This window comes from Lontra canadensis, unplaced genomic scaffold (assembly GCF_010015895.1).
Source record: "Lontra canadensis isolate GAN:19392208 unplaced genomic scaffold, GSC_riverotter_1.0 scaffold3, whole genome shotgun sequence".
NCBI classification, from domain to species: domain Eukaryota; kingdom Metazoa; phylum Chordata; class Mammalia; order Carnivora; family Mustelidae; genus Lontra; species Lontra canadensis.
In genome coordinates this window covers 32,159,480-32,177,354 of record NW_022630997.1, presented here as the reverse complement: position 1 = coordinate 32,177,354, position 17,875 = coordinate 32,159,480, and the positions used below count along the sequence as shown (strand labels likewise).

General features: G+C 54.6%; 1 protein-coding gene across 4 annotated transcripts in view; it reads right to left on the bottom strand.

Moving 5' to 3' along the window:
* Positions 1-17,875, bottom strand: part of GRID1 (glutamate ionotropic receptor delta type subunit 1) — a 680,604-nt gene that overhangs the window by 531,389 nt on the left and 131,340 nt on the right. The gene's annotated exons all lie outside the window — the stretch shown is intronic.

Below are 17,875 nucleotides of genomic sequence, written 5' to 3'. Positions count from 1 at the left end.
GAGTAAATGGAGTAAATGGAGGCCCGGAGGAGGCAAAATCATTTGCTGTGGGCTGCTCAAGGAGGGATGGCAGGACAAGAATCCAACCCACATCTGCTTTGAGACCCGTCAGAGCTGCTCCATTAGCCATTCTGTTTCCCACCTGGATTGTGAGCCCTTGAAGAGCCAAGAACACATTCTGTTGATCTGTGTTATCTCTGAGGCCAAGACATGGGCCATGAATATCCTGTGTGCTCCATGATTATTGGCTGAACTGAACTGATTGGGGCTGAAAGGGATGAATTACATCAGAAAGTCAGGGAGACACTTACCCCAGAGGACTCAGGTTGCAGGCAAAAAAAAAAAAGAAAGAAAAGAAAAGAAACCAACCAACCAACCAACCAACCCACCCACCCTAGGTCTTCTGGCCAAGTCCACTTGATTTAGATCATAAAATACTGGGTCAAACCCCAGATGAAGCAGGTGCTTCCAGAAGCCCAGGATTATTCAAAAGCTGATCATCACAAAGGAAGACGCTGCTGGGCAGAGGCGGAGCCGGCAGCAGGGGCCAGGACCGTGGCATGGAACGGCTCATCTTCACAAGTCACCCAGGAACTGCAAGGGATGCCCCTTTTAGCCACACACTTGCATCTTTTGGGGACATCATACCAATTAATAGAAAGATACCCCGTCCCGACACTGCAACCCACTGCACCAGTTTGGAAGCAAACATTTATTAATAATGCTTATGTGACGGAGGAAGGTGGGAAAGCAGATGCAACTTCAAAACACAGCCTGGGAATGCCAGCGGGCCATCTGCTGCAGACGGCAGACTTCTGAACAACTTTGACAATGCGGTTGTTGCGGCAGAGGGCCTTTGGGTTTATGTAATGTCTCAGACGAGGCTGAGAGAAGGAGACCAGGAGCAGGGGAAAACAAGCCCAAGGAGAAGGCAGTGGGGGCTGGGGGAGGAGACGCCAATGGGTCTTTAACCTTCGCACTCACTCCTCAAGACTCCACACCGCCAGTCTGGCTAAGGACGTCCCATCTCAAGCTCCCCCTGCACCCTGTACTTCCCCATCCCAGCACAATGCGTGGCTGGTGTAACTCTCTGTTCTCCCTACTGGACCACAAACTCCAGGAGGCCATGGGCTACACCCATCCTGCTCACCATCCTTCCCTAGACACAATCCATTCCCCAGCGGAGACCAGTGCAAGAATACAGTAAGCCTTAACATTTTCATGCCCTCGGGTCAATAATTCTACTCTAGGCACTATCCAAAGTATAGGAATGGCTTGAGAGCTCCAAACACTCAGAGGACATTGATCCATACTCTCAAAATATCTCTCACAATCTAAAAGATGCAAATAGGGGAGTGGTTAGGAAAAATGCTCCATTTGTTGAAAGCACATGTAGCCTTTAAAATTACTTACGAAAATAATACAGTAACATGGGAAAGTGCTTGTCATAAAAAAGTTGTGTGAAAATAATACAAAATTGTACGTATTATATTGTATCAATTAAATAAAATAACACACATGAAAGAAAGACCTGAAGAGAATATTGCAAAATGCTAAAAGTGACTGCATTTTAGAAGAGGCCTGAACTGATTTTCCATCTTTTCTCTATGTTGTCAAAATTTTGAGTCGTGAACAGATAATTCTTTGAGAAAAGGAAAATCATCTTCTGGTGATGGGTAAGTAGTGAAGCCATGTAGGAGGAGGGACTATTTTGTGAGAATTTTCTCCGTGCCAAATACTGTTGAGTACTTTGTGTATTTCGTTCTCACAACACCTGTGTTTAGCAGGTGGCATCGTGTCCATTTTCCAGATAACAGGCTGGGAGGAAAAAACAAGCGATATGGGACAGGGCTGAACTGAGACACAATCCAGTTTAAAAAAGACTTCTGAGAAGCAGCTAAGTGACAACCGCGGGGCACAAAATTATATACTCCCCAGGACTGCAGTTAGGCAAAAAGCATGCTTGGGGAAAAGGCAAGAGAAATCACCAAAAGGTAGGAGAAAAGCAAGGTGCTGTGATGCTGAACGAATTCCTCCTTATTCTCTTGTACCTGCTCTCTTCATTCCCAATACACCAAATTTCTAACTCTAAGAAGTAATCACACAAAATGACCTGACATCACTGGGATACAAGGCTGTCCAGACACCCAGCCCAGAACACCCATGATGGTGCTCATTTCAGCTGTCACCACCCCATCCAACTCCCTCCCAGGTTACCACCTGACTTCTGGGGGCAAAACCTACACCCGCTCCATATACACCAGTTCTGAAGTCTCTGAACCTCTCTGAGCCTCAGTTTCCCCACCTGGGCATGCATCCCACTGCTCCCTGCAGACTGGTTCCTTCCTTCCTGCGTGTTTCATACATACACTCAGTACCCACTCCCCTCACTATGTGCAAAGCCCTGCACTGCGTACTGGAGGGGACTAAAGAGCAAGAGAACATCAAGCCCCAACTTTGAGGAGTTTGGACCCACCAAGAAGACAGACCACACAATTCAGCCCATGAGGAAGGAGAGATGAAGCTCCTTGAGCTCAGAGAAGGGTGACATCAGGGCCTTGAAGAAAGTGTTTAGACCAGCATGAGAGAGGGGTGCAGTGGGACAAAGACAGGGGACCAGGCAGCAGGAACATGCTCAGGAAACAACTGCCTGACCAGTCACCTTGTCCCATCCTGCTGGTAGCCAGGGACACCAACCTCTTGCCTGGACCTGGGCTCACCAGGGCAGTGGAAGACACCCTATAATCTAACCACAGGTCTGGTTAAGGGTCTTCCAGTCAGCAGGCTATGGCTACAGGCATGTTTCCTTCCTGAGCCCCATTTCCTATTAAATGAGGATAAGAATCTCTCCCCAGCAGAGTTCCGGCAGCACTGACTTAAAACATGAATACCAAATCCCAGCCCCTGCTGTACACAAGAAAGAAGTTAAACAGGTATCAGTTTCCTGCCACTCTCCTTGGGCACACCCATCACCCCATCAATGTCCCCACCCAAGTCATGTCCAGGATCCCAAGAAAGAGTAGTTAAGAAAGAGAGGGACCTCACCCCTGCTGATGACAGCCCTCCCTGCAGAGGTGGGCCTGGCTGTCCCACCCCTCGGATAGCCACCTGCAGCACCACGCAAGCTCCTCAAGCCGCCAGCCTCGGGGACCGGGCGGGTGATTAAGGCTGGAAGCTTCTCCCGGGCACTAATGGAGAGGCCCGATGCAAGTCAATTTCCAGTCCGTTGTGAATGGCCTGCTAATTGGGGCACTGTTGAAATGATGGTTATTTAGAGGCTCCTAACATAAAAATAATATGATCAAAATACATCAGATCAAAGCCAAATCAGCTATTAGCTTAATCAAGGTTGTGTGCTCATTCCTGGGACAGGACGTTATACAACTCATACCCACACTGTAGGGAGAGGTGCTGAACCCCAGTGCCGGGGTCCCCCGGCCGGGGTCTGAATCTGGGCCCTGCCACGTACATGCTGTGGGTCCTTGGACAGTGCTGACCCGCTCTGGGCCTCTGTCAGATGAAAACGATGGCACCACCTCCCAGAGCTGTTGTGCACGTTCCAAGAAGGGTCTCGGTGTGTGAAGAGCCATTTGCACTGTCTGACACCCAGTGGGGATGCAGAAGCCACCAGAGTCATTGCCTCTCCTACTTGGAGGTGTTTCTGTGGCTTGCTACAAGATAAGAGCCTTTGTTACCATTCTTTGCCTCCAATATCATGTGGTCATAAAGCGGCTCTCTCTCTTGATTGCAAGAATGCAGGCTTGATGACTTGATAAGGGCACCCTGAGAGTGACTCATCAGCTGGGAAAGCAAGAAGCGGAGATGAATGTGATCAGCTTCCAGCCCCCTCCCCACACTTGGCGGCCTGGGAGAGCAGAGGGTCTCTGTAAAGGTCTGTGCACTGCCCAGTGGCTTCCCAGGAACTGGGGGAAAGAAAGTGCTCAGAGCTCCAGCTTGGGCCCAAAGGAGAGGACCCACGAGCTCTGCCAGGATTCCAGGACAGCCCCACAATCCCATTCCCGCCAGTGTCCCCTGAGACGCCATCCTACTGATCCAGGCTTTCCCGGACACGAGACCCTTGGGGTAGGACATGTCAGGCACAGCACCGGCCACATCATGGGACAGATGGGCTCTCTGTAACTCTCATCCCACCTGAGATTTCTGATCTCCTGGTGAGAAAACTGAAGCACAGAGAGGGTTGGCCTTTCAGCCAGGGCCACACAGCCTGAGAACAACCAGCAAAGAGAGCATCAGAAGCAGATGACCAGAAGCCTCTAGAGCCAGGCCTGGAAGACACAGTGGCCAGTAGGGGACACAGCCCAGGATTCCTGGGCTGCTGTGACCCCGCACTTCCCTGGAAAGAAACTCTGAGGGCAGCTCCACACTGAGCGCAAGCCCTGAGGAAGGAGCTGGCAAGTGGGCACGAGGCCTCTCTCGGCTGACAGCAAACCCTTGGCTTTATCAAGTCACTAGGTGCCCGCAGTGGACGCTGTTGGTGACAGAGGTGCCTCCAGACATTGAGGTCACTCCAGGCACCAAGACTCATGGGGGCAAGCAATAGCCCCAGAGGACTTGTGCTGGAAGAGACCACCCAGAAATGATGCTGCCCACAGCCACCCAGGCCTCCCTCCACCAGACGCCCGCCCCCAGCCTCTGGACATTCACACGTGCTCCTTCTGGAAGACCAGATGTGGTCCTGGTATGGTGGGATCCACCACATGGGCCCTGCACTTCTGAGGACAAGGTCCCCTAACCTCCTGTGTAACTGGCCTCTGTCGTCCCTCCAAGAATCCCACATTTTCCAGATGGACAAGGCAAAAAAGGCCACTCCACCTGGGTCGAAGCAGACATGCCCAGAGCAGCCTGACAAGACCCTGCTTGTCTCAGCAGGCAACAGAAGGGAGAGCCAGGCTCTGGGCAGCCCGGGGCTTAGCCCTGCCCTCCAGAAGGAACAGTCTGTCTCTCACGGGGGGTCCAGCACCTCTGCCTGCCCCCTAAGTGGGGCTCCCGGCGACAACTCGTTATTCTAATCTTCTTAACAGCCATGAGCACTCACCCTCCCCAGAGCCACCCTCATTATCTGTGCCCTTCCTTTCCTCCTTTCAGCTGGCACCGGCTTTATTAATATTTGAATTCTAATGGCTAATGCTTTAAATTAAGGTAGCATTTATAAATACTTTATAGTTAATGAATAATTGACCAAATTTAGTATTGTCATAACTCATAGTAAATTATTGATCTATGAAGAATAAATATTTTTTCATGTTTTATTAAGACACTTAAAAAGGTAAACAAAACCACGAATTGGGGGGGAAAGGGTGGCAGCACCAGACAAAGGCAGAGGTTAGAGCTCTGGTCCTACAGGCTGCTGACCCTGCCCTCGCTGCTCACCAGCAACGGACACCCCAAAGGAAAGTCAGCAGAGCCTCACTGCCTGCCCTCTGGTGGATCCTGTCCCACAGACCTGCTTAAATCGTGTACTCCCAGCAGCTTCCACCTGCCATCACTCCCCGCTCCTCTCAGCTCAGCATCTGTCCAGTCATCATTCCAGCTGTGTTCAGCCGTCATTCCGGCCATCATTCCAGCCACTCTCCTGCAAACAACCTCATGCCCCACTCTCTCTTTAGGTAGCACAGTTGCTGAAATCCCCAGTGAGAGTCACTCCAGCTGGTCAAACTGCCTTCCCCCTTCTCCATGGCTGTGAGCAAACAGTGGAGAGCCAGAGAGACCCATGCACCCAGCAAGGTGGTTACTCTGGTCACCAACCTCAGCAAACGGCGCACCCCTATCCACCACGTGTTCTTGACCCTTCTCTCTCCCTGACCCTCTACATCCAAGCCATCACCAAGTCCTGGATGTTTTATATAATATGTAAATAAGTCTTGGGTCTGTCAACTTCCCTCTGTCACCCTGGTTTAAACCACCATGACATCCCCCCACCTCGACCTACCTCCAACCTCCCCGCTGATCCATTTCCTGCCTTCCACTCTACACGCCACAGCGCAATGGCCTTCATGGAACACCAAGCAAGCTGTGCTTCCCTGCTTACTGTCCACATTAACTTCCCTCTGGCTTTAAAATAAGATCAACGCTCCCAACCAGACCTGCAAGCCCACACCCATACCCTGTGTCTCAGGCAGCAGCCTTCGTGCCCTAACTCAGGTACTCCAAGCTCTCCTTGCTTCTAGGTCTCCACAAATCTCCCTCGGTCTACAGAGCTCCTCCTGCAGCCGGTGGCTGGCTCCCCTCCTTCTGGGTTTCTGTGGGTAACCGTCACACCCACGAGAGAACTTTCCATGACCTCTAGCTTCCCTTACTGCACTTTGCCTGAATACCATCCACCAACATTTGCAACTGTGGACTACTTTGTGTGGCCTCCACCAGGCATCTCATTCTCTGACACACGAGCCCATGGGCAAACGCGCGGGCATTCCGCTTACCCTCTGAGCCACTGGCCTAGCGCCCAGCACAGCACAGCAGAGCAACAAGCTGTTTAAGACTCCCATCAACTCTGTAAGAGAAGCACTACTGGCATCCACAGTTCGTTGGTGAGACAGAGTTTTCAAAACCTGCCAAGGTGCCCAGATACTCATGTCCTCCCAAAAGGGAAGCCACATCCCAAAATGTGGAGAGTCTTAGAGTAAGGAGAGCTTCACTCAGCGCTTAGACGGTGCCAAGGGAACAAAGAGAGAGAAGTCAGCAGAGACCCCAAAGTACCTCCAGGCTAGGAGCTCCTATGCTCCTACAGCCTCCTGGCCCGCCCAGCCCAGGGGACCAACAGGAACAGCTCCAGAGGGTCCCCCTGGATGCTGGAGTGTAGCCTGAGGCAAGTGAGCAGCTGGTGCAGGCAGGACACAGGGAGCAGAGCAGGAGGGTGAAGGAGAGCTGGCAGGACCATGCCAATCTCTGGGGCCTCATCCTTATGCCAATTAATGAATAAAAACTGATTCCGTGCTCCCACAGATTGGAAACACAGGGAACATGGGGTGGGATCGTGCTGCCTTATTTATAGCTCTCCAGCTCCTCGTTAATGACTTTTACTGCTCCGCCAATGGAACGCCGGGCTCCCGGGCTGGATTCACACAAAGCCTACACTGTGGAAGTTAAATCAGGACAGTGACAAGTCCTGGGAGACTCAGAGAACCTCGAAAGCAGCAGTGCACCCAGGGGCCTCCTGTAGCTCTCTCCGTAATCCAAGCCCAGAGCTCTCTTCCTGGGCTCCCCCCTCCCAACCCGGCCTCTGAATGCCACTCCCTACTCCTGCCCACATCCCTCATCAGCCTACTGGTCTCCCTGCCTCCCAGCATTTCTTTCTCTAACCCACTCTGCAGACCAAAGTTCAACAACCAAGCATGCTTCCCAAAATTCCTGCCATGTTCCCCATCACCTGGGAGTCAAAGTTCAGTTTGTGAGATGTCCCCCAGGATCCCCCAACTCCACACACCAGCATGGCACCCCTCTATTGTCCCACATGCCCCCCAGCTCTGTGCTCATATCACCATGACCCTCTCCCAATCTCTACCTTCACACGTGCGGATTCCTTTTTCTCAAAATGCCCTTCCTCCACCACTAAACTCCTCTTCCTCCTCCAAGACCCATCCCAAGTGCCTCTTTCTCTATGGAACTTTCCTCGACTTCCCCATGCTAAGATAAATTAATCCTCCCTTTCCCTGGAGGTCAGAGTATTTTAGCCTCTCTATCAAGTCTATTATTGGACTTCATGCTTAATTCCTAAGGTTCCAAGAAAAGCGAAACTCAAGATTGAGTTTCACAGCTTTCTGCAGGTCCAGGCTCAGGGCCTGATACAGAGATGATCAGAAGATGTTCAGGGCAGGAAGGAGGAAGTGAACGCACAGATGCCTAGGAACAAAGAGCTGGGAATGTCAGTGCCCCAAAGTGAACGAGTTCCCCACAGAATCCATGGATGGGACACATGTCAGGAACAGGGCAATGGCAAAGTGTGTCTCAACCTGGCACGGGCCTAGCCCTAGGCAGCACGGGCTCTGGGGTCTCCTGGACTTGGCTCCAGAATCTAATCCCTGCAGAGATGAGCCTGGGGGCCAAGGGACACTCACTTCCTCTAACTCTGCCCAAGAAGGAGAGACGGTATGGGGGTGGGAAAGGGACAGTGTGAACTGTGGAGAAAGCAAGGGTGCTGTCTGGGAGCCGACTAGGCAAGGGGGAGACGCACCCATATCTGAGGAGTGCCGGCTCCCAGGGCCTCGGAGGCCAGACAGCTCGGGGCCTGAGCCCAGGTGGCAGCCTGGCTCAGAGAAGACAGCAAGGGACAGCTGGCGGCACAGGGAGCCATCTGGGGAGCTCAGCGTTCCCAGGACATGCACTCAGGAACAAGGGGCATCCTGTGTGGCCACAGCTAGGACAGGCTTGGATACCCCAAGATAGGCAAGACGGCGTTTTCACCTTTAGAGCCAGAGGGACTGGGGGGTGAGGACACAGCCACTCTGCTGCTCTGGACTCCAGAAAAGAAGGGAGCCGTGCACAGATGGCCACCAGGCGCCATAGGGGGCCCGGCCCATCTGCCTCACTGCTGAACCCACAGTTCCCCTGGAAAGTGGGTACCTCCTCTTGACAGGAGGAGAGAGCCAACATTAGGGTGTTGCCCGAAGTCACAAGGGAGTCTGGATTCAAACCCTGAGCTGCCTCTGACCCAGGAGACAGGCAGGGCCCCAGCTAGAGCTGTGTGCCCTCAAGCAAGTCACTTCAGCTGGGCTAAGCCTCAGCCCTCACCTACCAACAGGCTAATAACTATCCCCACCTCCAGGGGTGCTGGGAAGATGGAATGAGCCAGAGGCCAAGGCTGGATGTACGCCAAGAGGACAGATCCCAGAGCCTGACCTCAGCCCTCCCCATATCCCTGGGCTGCCCAAGGCGAGCTCACATGTGCCTCTCCCCTCCCTCCACCTGCATGTGTCTCCCCGAAGCCAAGGCCATTCCATCACCAGGCCCGCCTGGCTTGAGTGCTCCTGCCAGGCCTAGCATAGACCTCTCAGATGGGGAACAGAAACTCAGGGAGGCTGCTGGATCTCCCTTCCCATCCCAACCTATGTCTGACTTTTCTAGCTTTCTCTGGCCATCTCTCTCATTCCCCTGTTGTTGCTTCTCACTTTCTGAGCCTTAGCCTAAATTCTCTCTCAGAGTGCATGCGTGCGTGTGTGTATGTGTGTGTGCGTGTGAATCTCTCTCCCCCACCAGCCTATGCCCTCTCTCCCTAGTAGGGCGGACTGCCCCAGAGGGACAGAGCCCCATGTCTATGCCTTGACTCCCAATCTCCACCCTGGGTATGTAAGCTGGCCCATGGATACCCACCAGCTAGGCCCTGAGCTCCCCATTTGCTCTGACCACAAGAGTCAGACCACACTTGTCCCAGGAGCAAGTGTCACCTCTTAGCCAGCGCCCCTTCCAGAAAGCTGAGAGGGTGTAGAAACATCCCCATCCTGCCTAGCTCCAGCTCTGAGCTCCAGCTCTGAGACCCCACACTATTCCTGCAGCTTGGCCTCCTGGGAGGCTTCCAGGAGGCAACATCTGGGCTCTGAGGCACAAAGCAGGAATACCAGAGGCTCTGCTGTGTCAGGCTCACATCTCCATCAGCTGTGTTCCCCTGGTAGAAACTCAGCATTCCAGACTCAGTTCAAGTGCCTCTTCCTCTCCAGAGGACTTGTTCCCCCAGTCAGGACACCACAGGCCCTACTTTACACGCAAGTACAGTCAGAGCGTACCATTGTTTGTTCACAGGTGTCTGTCACACCCTGGACTGAGTCCCCTAAGGACCTCTCCGTCCCTGCCACCAAGTCTGAGATAGACACCCAGAGGCCTTGGGGGAGCAGGCAACAACAGGCCAATTTTGGATGGGCATATGCTGGCCCTGGTCTACCCACCACCACAGGGGCAGCCCAAGATGGCACTCTCACTCAGGGCAACAGGTTGTCACGCCCCGTGGGTCTGCCTCTAGGGTGAATGTCCACAGGGACACCCACACAAACCCCACAAGCCGGAGCAGGTCAGGCATGCATGGATCCAGCCCACTGTGCTATGCCCTGGCCTATCTCCCAATGAAGCCCGGCCCTGAAGCACTGGCCAAAGCCCCCCCCAGTGGGCAGAGATAGCCCCCTCTCAAGGGGAGGATGCCCACCACTGGACCCCAGCTTCTGGGTTTTGCTGACCCAGGGAAGCCCTTTGTCCATCCTGCCACGTTCCCTGACTCTATCACTGCGAGGGCCGCACCTGCCCTCCAGAAGGAAGCCTTGAGCTCAATGTTGCTACCGGCATGATGTCCCTCAAACAGGGTGTGTGGACCCCCCCTTTAGGTGCCACCCCTCCACAGCCCCACCCCGGCCCTCACTCTGCTCAGCCTAGCTGCCCCCCGCCTCTCGCTGCCATCCAGCCCCCACGCCTTACAGCCAGACCCAGGGAAAAGGCCAGCAAGGCTAGCCCCCTCACACCTCTCACCCCTCTGCACACGGTTCCCCACAGCCCTCAGCACACAGCACCCAGGGTGAGGGCAGGAGCGGGGATCTGGGACCCAGCCAGGGAGGTAGCTGTGGCAGATGCGGCTGAGCACACCCCCCGAGCCCTGGGGTGCTCTCCACATCTTTGTCATGCTCTCTGCGTGGAGCAGTCCCAGCAGGCTGGTGGCCACACCTACTGGTCCAAACCCACAGCTGACTGTGAACACAACAGTGGGGTGGGGGGGTACGGCCCCCCTGATTCCTGACCTGTGTCTTACAAATGAACGTTTCTCCATTCAGCCCATGACTCCTCCCAGGAGGCAGCAGCCACAAAGCCCGAGCCTTAGCCTGTCCCTTAGCATCCGGGAGCCTGGGCCAGTCCCTTTATAGAACATCGATGTATTATTTTTTAAAGGAGGAGGACAAGGAGGAATGGGTCACAGCACCTGCATTACACACAGGACGTAAAAATAAAGCCTCTGGCACAAAATACATCTTGAATCAATTCTACGATGCTAATTCCTTCCCCTTGGGAAGCGTCTATTCCCACATTCATCATTCATTCACTTACCAGGTGTTCTGCACCCTCCCTCCCAGCAACTTTTCAACCAAGCACACACTGGTGCAGAGGACATCCAATGACATCGGGGAAGGTGGCAGGCCACTGTCCAGCCCACTGGGGGCTGAAACAAAAATGAAGCACTCCGTCCCTCCCAGAGAGATGGAACAGCCCACGGTAAGATCACAGGTTCCAGAGCTGAACTACCCACACTCACATCCCTGCTCTGTGCCTTCAGCTGCGAGTAGCTTTGGGCAAGCCTTGCCCTCTCCATGCCCCACCTTAAAAATGGCCTTACCGAGGCGCCTGGGTAGCTCAGTGGGTTGAGCCTCTGCCTTTGGCCCAGGTCACGATCTCAGGGTCCTGGGATGGAGCCCCGCATCGGGTTCTCTGCTCAGCAGGGAGCCTGCTTTCCCCTCTCTCTGCCTGCCTTTCTGCCTACTTGTGATCTCTCTCTGTCAAATAAATAAATAAAATCTTTTTAAAAAATGACCTTACCACAGTGATTTCAAATCAAATAAACGCACTTAACCAAGCAAACAAAACCCACAGTGCCTACGTCACAGGATATGAACAAGCCTCAAATGAGTTCGAACCCAGAAAGCATCCAGCGCCCCCCCCCCCCCCGCCAGTGACTATGACTAACCGAGCGCCTGCGTGAGGAGTGAGCTAAGACCAGGGAAGAAAGCAGCCCAGCCAGGTCCAAGAACAGGCTGCTAGTGAGGGCCATGGCCACCCTGGGCCCACCTGTGCATCTCCCCAGCAGGGGGCCCAGGTGCAGCTCTACTGGCTGGGGCTGAGTGGGGCAGGACCCAGCTGAGGTTCTACCTGCCAAAGCCTGCAGCTGCTTCTCTCATTCACCCCAAGGCCCTGCATGGCCTTGATGTCTATCACCTCATTATCATCCTAACAGCCATCATGACAACACAGAGCCTCCAATACCGAAGAGATGGTGCTACTCTTCCAGAATGCATCTGGAGGAGGCAGGTGCCTCTGCTCCCAGCAGCCACCACCTGACAGTCTCTCAAGAAAAGGAGTTGATGCTGGTGCTGGTGCTGGCCTGGCCCCCAGGGGCAGCTTTTCTGGCTGGACCATCCCGGCATCCCAAGGGAATGGAGGCAAAGCCCTTAGGACACAGGCCAGGCCTGCTGAACCTGGTCACAGGAGGCTCACTCCTGAGATTCGAGAGCGAAAGCCCAGCTGGTCTGGGTACATTAGGCATCTTGGCTCCCAGGTGCTTTGAAGCAGACTGGGAGAGAAATCAGAAATCTCCTGCAGCCAGCAGGGATGAGAAGGGATCCTTGCCAGTGATAATGAAAATTTTCACAGTAGCAGATGCTTGGAGAAAATTGAAAAACAATACAACAAAATTCACACAAACCAGAGAGGAACTTAAGAGAAACCCAATCAGTGGGGCTCAGTTTTCCCATTGGCACCTTTCCCGCCATGAGAAGACCGATTGGGAACGAGATCCTCCCTACTGGGCAATCAAATTGCCCCCCCGGCCCTACAACAAATCTCTCCAAGCACCTACCATGCACCTACACCAGGAACAATGAGATGATGCAGATCTGGGCCCAGGTTCCAGAAACGCCATGTGGAGAGGGCACTGGGGCATGGCCCAGGATGCTGTGGCTCAGTGTCCCTGGAAGGATGTCAAGGCAAGAGGGGCGTGGCCGTGAAGTCACGCAGCCCGGGATGGCAAGGGGGCTTCAAAGAGGACAGAGCCGCTGATGCTGGGACAGAATGCAAATAAAAGGGGGACCAAGAAAAAGAGAGCAGCTAGGCCCCTGGGAACATGGCATGAGCCAAGGCAGGTGGCATCAGTGGACCCACCAGGAGTGAGGGAGACACAGGATGGGGGGTTCAGAGCAGAGGTCTTGCCTGCTCAGCTGCCGGACTTTGTTTTGATCCCACAAAGAAGACTTGGAGGGCTCCTGGGCATAGGCAAGGCCGGCTCAGAGCTTGCCTTTGGAAAAATGGCCCAGTGAGGACGCAGCAAGAGGACTCGAGGCCTAAGCTGACTCCTCCTACTCCTTGCCCTGCCAGGGCCAGGGCTGGGGAGTGCAGGTGCAGGAGGCAGTGAGGACTGTCAGGGCCCTTACAGGTCAGGGGATAGAGTCAGCTAGAAGCACAGAATGTGGGGCGCAAGCAAGGAGGCAGACCCCGAGCCCAGGCTTCCTCCCCCCCACCCCCCCAGAGCGAGCAGGACTAGTGGCACATGGCCTCACATCTCCCACAACCCAGAAGAGAATTGCCACACTCCCCTCTATGGAGGGGACAGCTGAGGCTTGGCAATGTGAAGTCTCTTGCCAGGTACAACCCACCCCCTGGCTAGTATGAGACCAAGAACTCAGGCCTCCAGAGAGGCACAGGCTGCCCACCCAAGCCTGGGCTGAGGGCCCAAGGGGCAGGGCTGGATGGGAGCTGGTGCCTTCCAGCCCTAGAGGGAGTAAGGCCAGCCATTCGGCCTGCGGTCAGCATCTGCGATGCCCCAGGAGGCTCAAGAGAGCTCTAGGAGAGAGGACGGAATGCCAGGGAAGGAGCTGGAAGAGGAGAGTGGATGAGCTGGGAAAGGAACAGTGGGCCCCTCCCCCACCTCTGCCCCTAATGGAAAACCCCATGGAGGCCACTGGAGGCACAGGCTGAGCCTGAGGGATGCAGACACCCCAGAGCAGCTGGCAGCCAGGGGGAGAGAGGAGAGCCAACCTCACCACATGGGGCATGGGCGCTCGAGGTAGACGCTCAGTGCAGGGGGCCTGTCACTCGGACTGATCACCTCTCAGATTGCTGAGGGGAGCACAGGGTGTAAGCCTGGGCAGAGCTGCGTCATGAAACTCTCCCAAGTCCGAGCGGGCACACGCAGTACACGAGCCTTTCCCTGGAGCCCAGCTCAAGGGTAGCAGGTACCCCTTTCCTCCCCTTCAGCCAAGCAGAAGGTGGCAGTGCCAGGGGCACACACAGAGAACAGAGCTCTCACCAGGTGGGGGCACACGTGAGGCCACTTCCGTCTGCAGGGCAAGCTCAGCTGGCACAGGCCCCCTGTGTGAGCTGCTGCTGGCCACATGTTCCTGTGAGACAGGTCTGCTTCTGGAGGGTGCTACGGTGCAGCAAACTGGGGCAGAGAGACTCCGAAAACAGGTGAGCATTGCCCTCCCTTCTCCAAAACACCAACAAAATATGTGCTCACTGTGACTTGCACTCCCTCCGGGCATTTTCTGGCTATGAAAGAGGCTCCACAGAGATGCCCAGGCCTAGAAGCCTCCATAGGCTTAAGTCTGGTCCAACTCTGGCCCTGCTCTGGCCATGGAAGGCAGGGGCCCCCCTCCTCTGCCCAGACAAATTTGCTAGACAGAGACAAGGAGACAAAGGGGTGAGAAGATGCAGCCCTCATTGCTCACGCCAGAAGAGGAAGGGGAGCTGCAGGGCTGGGGCTCAGTCCCCCCAAAGGCCCCACCCCGCAAGCATGCACACACCCATACGGCCTCGCACATGCACACAGGCTCCTCTGCACTGAGTTCCCAGGCCGTGCAGGCAGCCCCACACCCCAGACCCCTGACTAGGCATGGATGATTCTGGGAGGATCTGGAGCTATCTGAACTCTGTGGTCTGCCTCAGCACTATCTCTCCTCAGCAGGGACCTCCACCCCAAGGAAGGGCAGTCCCACACTTGGGCAAGTGTGCTCTCTTCCACAGGCCCACACAAGCGGACGGCCTTCTGCCAGGCCTGAGACTGCTCTCCAAAATGTGGCTGAGGTGGCATGGGAGCCAGTGACAACCACACACCGAGTCCCCTCACAGAGATACAGCGATACTGTGGACAAAATGGGCCGAGGAAAAGACCTAACTTACTGAACAAACCGCTCTGCTCATGGCAGCATCCCTTGGGGATCTCACTGGATTCGCCTGACAATTCTGAAGGAAGGATTATCGTCAACATTTTTTGGATGAGGACACTGAGGCTCAGAGAGCCATGTCACTTGCCCAAGGTCACACAGCAAAAGACAATGGAGCCTGAGTTCAAACTCAAGTAGTCTGACTTTGCTGATCCTGTTGTTCCCACGTTCCCAACAAACCCAGTGGTACAGGTGAAGACCAAGGACCAGTGGGTAAAGACCAACAACCAGCGAGCAGTAGACTGATGTTCAAAGTCACCTATAAAAATGAAATTAGGAAAACCTTCCTACTTTCATTCCAGGCACATGTCCCACAAACTGGGCTCCATCTTCCCTGCTTCCCCCTCTTCCTGAACGCCCAGATTCCCACCCTCTCACACACACCCCAACACTCCCAACATACCCAAGCTAACAAATCTACTTTCTGCATCTATTTAAACCTTTGGTTGAAGGAAGGTGTTCCTGCTCGAGACTAAGTACCAGCACCTACCTGGGCAGAGCCTCACTAGAAAGGAGCACAACTCCCCACCCCAGCTGCCCACGCCCCCACACAGATAACGGGAAGATGATCTTTACACCTCAGAGCCTAGAAATGTGCATAGGGCGATACAAGAAGCTGTGGGCACTGGGACGCTGCAGCCTATGCCCGCCATGATCAGACCCAGGTCACCCTGCCCCACCAGCCCAGCCCGGGCCCTCCCCACATGGCTGCTTCTGCTCTGACACGACCCCGTGGTGGCTGGGCATGACACACAAATAGGTCAGACACAGCCCTTTCCTCCCAAAGATCCCACCCCCAATTTGTACCTGACTCCCATGCCTCCACCATGACCCAGGGGCCCTGACCTGGGGAGACAACAAACTGACATCCATTATGCACCCAAGGTGTACTCCCTCAACACAGCCAGCCAGAGCACTAGCCAACGTCACACCAACACCCAAGACCCCTGTCCACCTCCCCTTGCTCCTTGAGCTCAGCTCAAGCATGCCCCACTCTAGGAAGCCTCCTGGGACCTTCTTACCTCCCACTACAGACACACAGTTCACCTCAGCCCAGCACCTGTCATTCTGAATGATTGCCCTCTGTCTTGGCCACCAAACTGTGAGCTGTCACTCTGAATGATCACCCTGACTCGGCCACCAAACTGTCAAGGTCACTGCAGGATCCCCGAGGTGCAGGTGCCTGGGGACTGTTTTTTGAAGGAGAGAATGAAACTGTTGCATTAGATCCCATGGGGGTGCCGAGGACTAGCCACACACAACGAGTATTGCTTCTGCCCTACAGAGCTAGGGCTCAGGCTTTCCAGCCGAGGATCCTGGTGAGGAGACACAGGGGACGAAGAAGGGGGTGCCATCTCCCAGTCCCTTCCACAGCTCCAGCAGGTGAGCTGGATGTGCCCTGTGACTTGGCCAGGGCCCCAGGTAAGCCCCAAACCCGAGATCCCAGCAGCGCTCTTGGGCTCCCCTCTCTCCTGCATCTCTGCAGCCAAGGCAGAGGCAAGAGTGGCCGCGCAGAGCCGCCATGACATCTTTCGGCCTTAAACAGTTGACTTCTTGAATGGTTTTTAGAAGGATGTAAGACCAAGGGAGGCACCTTACAAGGCTGAGAATTACAAATATTTATAGTGTTTATTATGCATATTCATATTCGGACGAGGACTATATTATTGCTCAGGGCAATGGGTACTCTCCTTCGAAGCACTGCTTCTCGTAAGGAAGGAGGGTCGACAACTAGCTGTGGCCTGGAGGCAGCAGGGTCCAAGCTGTCCTGCGCCCCCCACCCCCCAGGCATGCAAGGCGGTGCCTGGCCTGAAGCAGAGACAAGAAGGTCGAGGGGCCCTAGGCTGTCAGGGAAAGAGACACAGAACCGTGTGCTAAAGAATCCATTTTCAGGCACGCCTGGGTGGCTCAGTTGTTAAGCGTCTGCCCAGGGTCCTGAGATCAAGCCCCGCGTCGTGCTCCCCGCTCAATGGGGAGCCTGCTTCTCCCTCTCCCTCAGCCTGATGCTCCCTCTGCTTATGTTCTCTCTCTCTGTCGAATAAATTTTAAAAATCTTTTAAAAAACCCACTTTCAGGGTGTGGAAGTCCCACACCTCTTTGAATGATAGGACCCTTTATTAAAATTCAAAAATGGCCCGGGCCTGAGGTACTTGTACTTGAAGTACTTTGAGTATCCATGGATAGAGAACATTCCTAATGAGCAGAGAAGCCTTCAATTAATGAACCTGCCTGCCATTACACCGACCTTGGCACCATCATGGCCACGGGTGGGCCAGGGTGAGGCTGGGAGCACGCGGGGACTCACATGCCCTTTCTACAGACCTGTAGGAGGGCAGCTGGGCTCACAGAGCACAGATAGAAACACTAGGAACAGGAGAGGGTGTGGATAAAGAGAAGAATTACATCACAGGCAACCCAGAAGACTCCCAGAGTCGTGCACAGGGAAAGAGGGGATCACTCTGCTCCTTCCCATGCATCCTTGGCCATCACACACACACACACACACACACACACACACACACACACCCCTCACAGACACGCAAAGCAATTGGAAGAGCCACCACTCCCTGGAGCTGCGGGCAGAGCCCACCCAGCATACCCGGCCACTCTCTCTGCTCCCCAGAAGAGGGGGGATATTTGCAGCAGCAGGAGCCCTTCCCCCAGGCAGGAACCCCAGGGTCCAACCCAGCCTCCTCTCTCCTGCCTTCCAGAAGCACCTCGGGGAGCAGTCTCAGCAGAGAAGTGACCAGACCTCACCTCTCCTGCAACCGGTGCGGAGTTCAGCAAGACCACGGCACTAATTAGGAAACAGGGTGCCAGAGGTCACCAAGAGAGAGAATCGTGGAGAACTGCCAGCCCTCAGCCTTGCCATTTTCCCTGTTTGATGCTGTGTGCCCCGCCCGTGCAGGCTCCAGTGCCACAGCTCATCCTCGTCGGGGTTTCCAAACATCCGG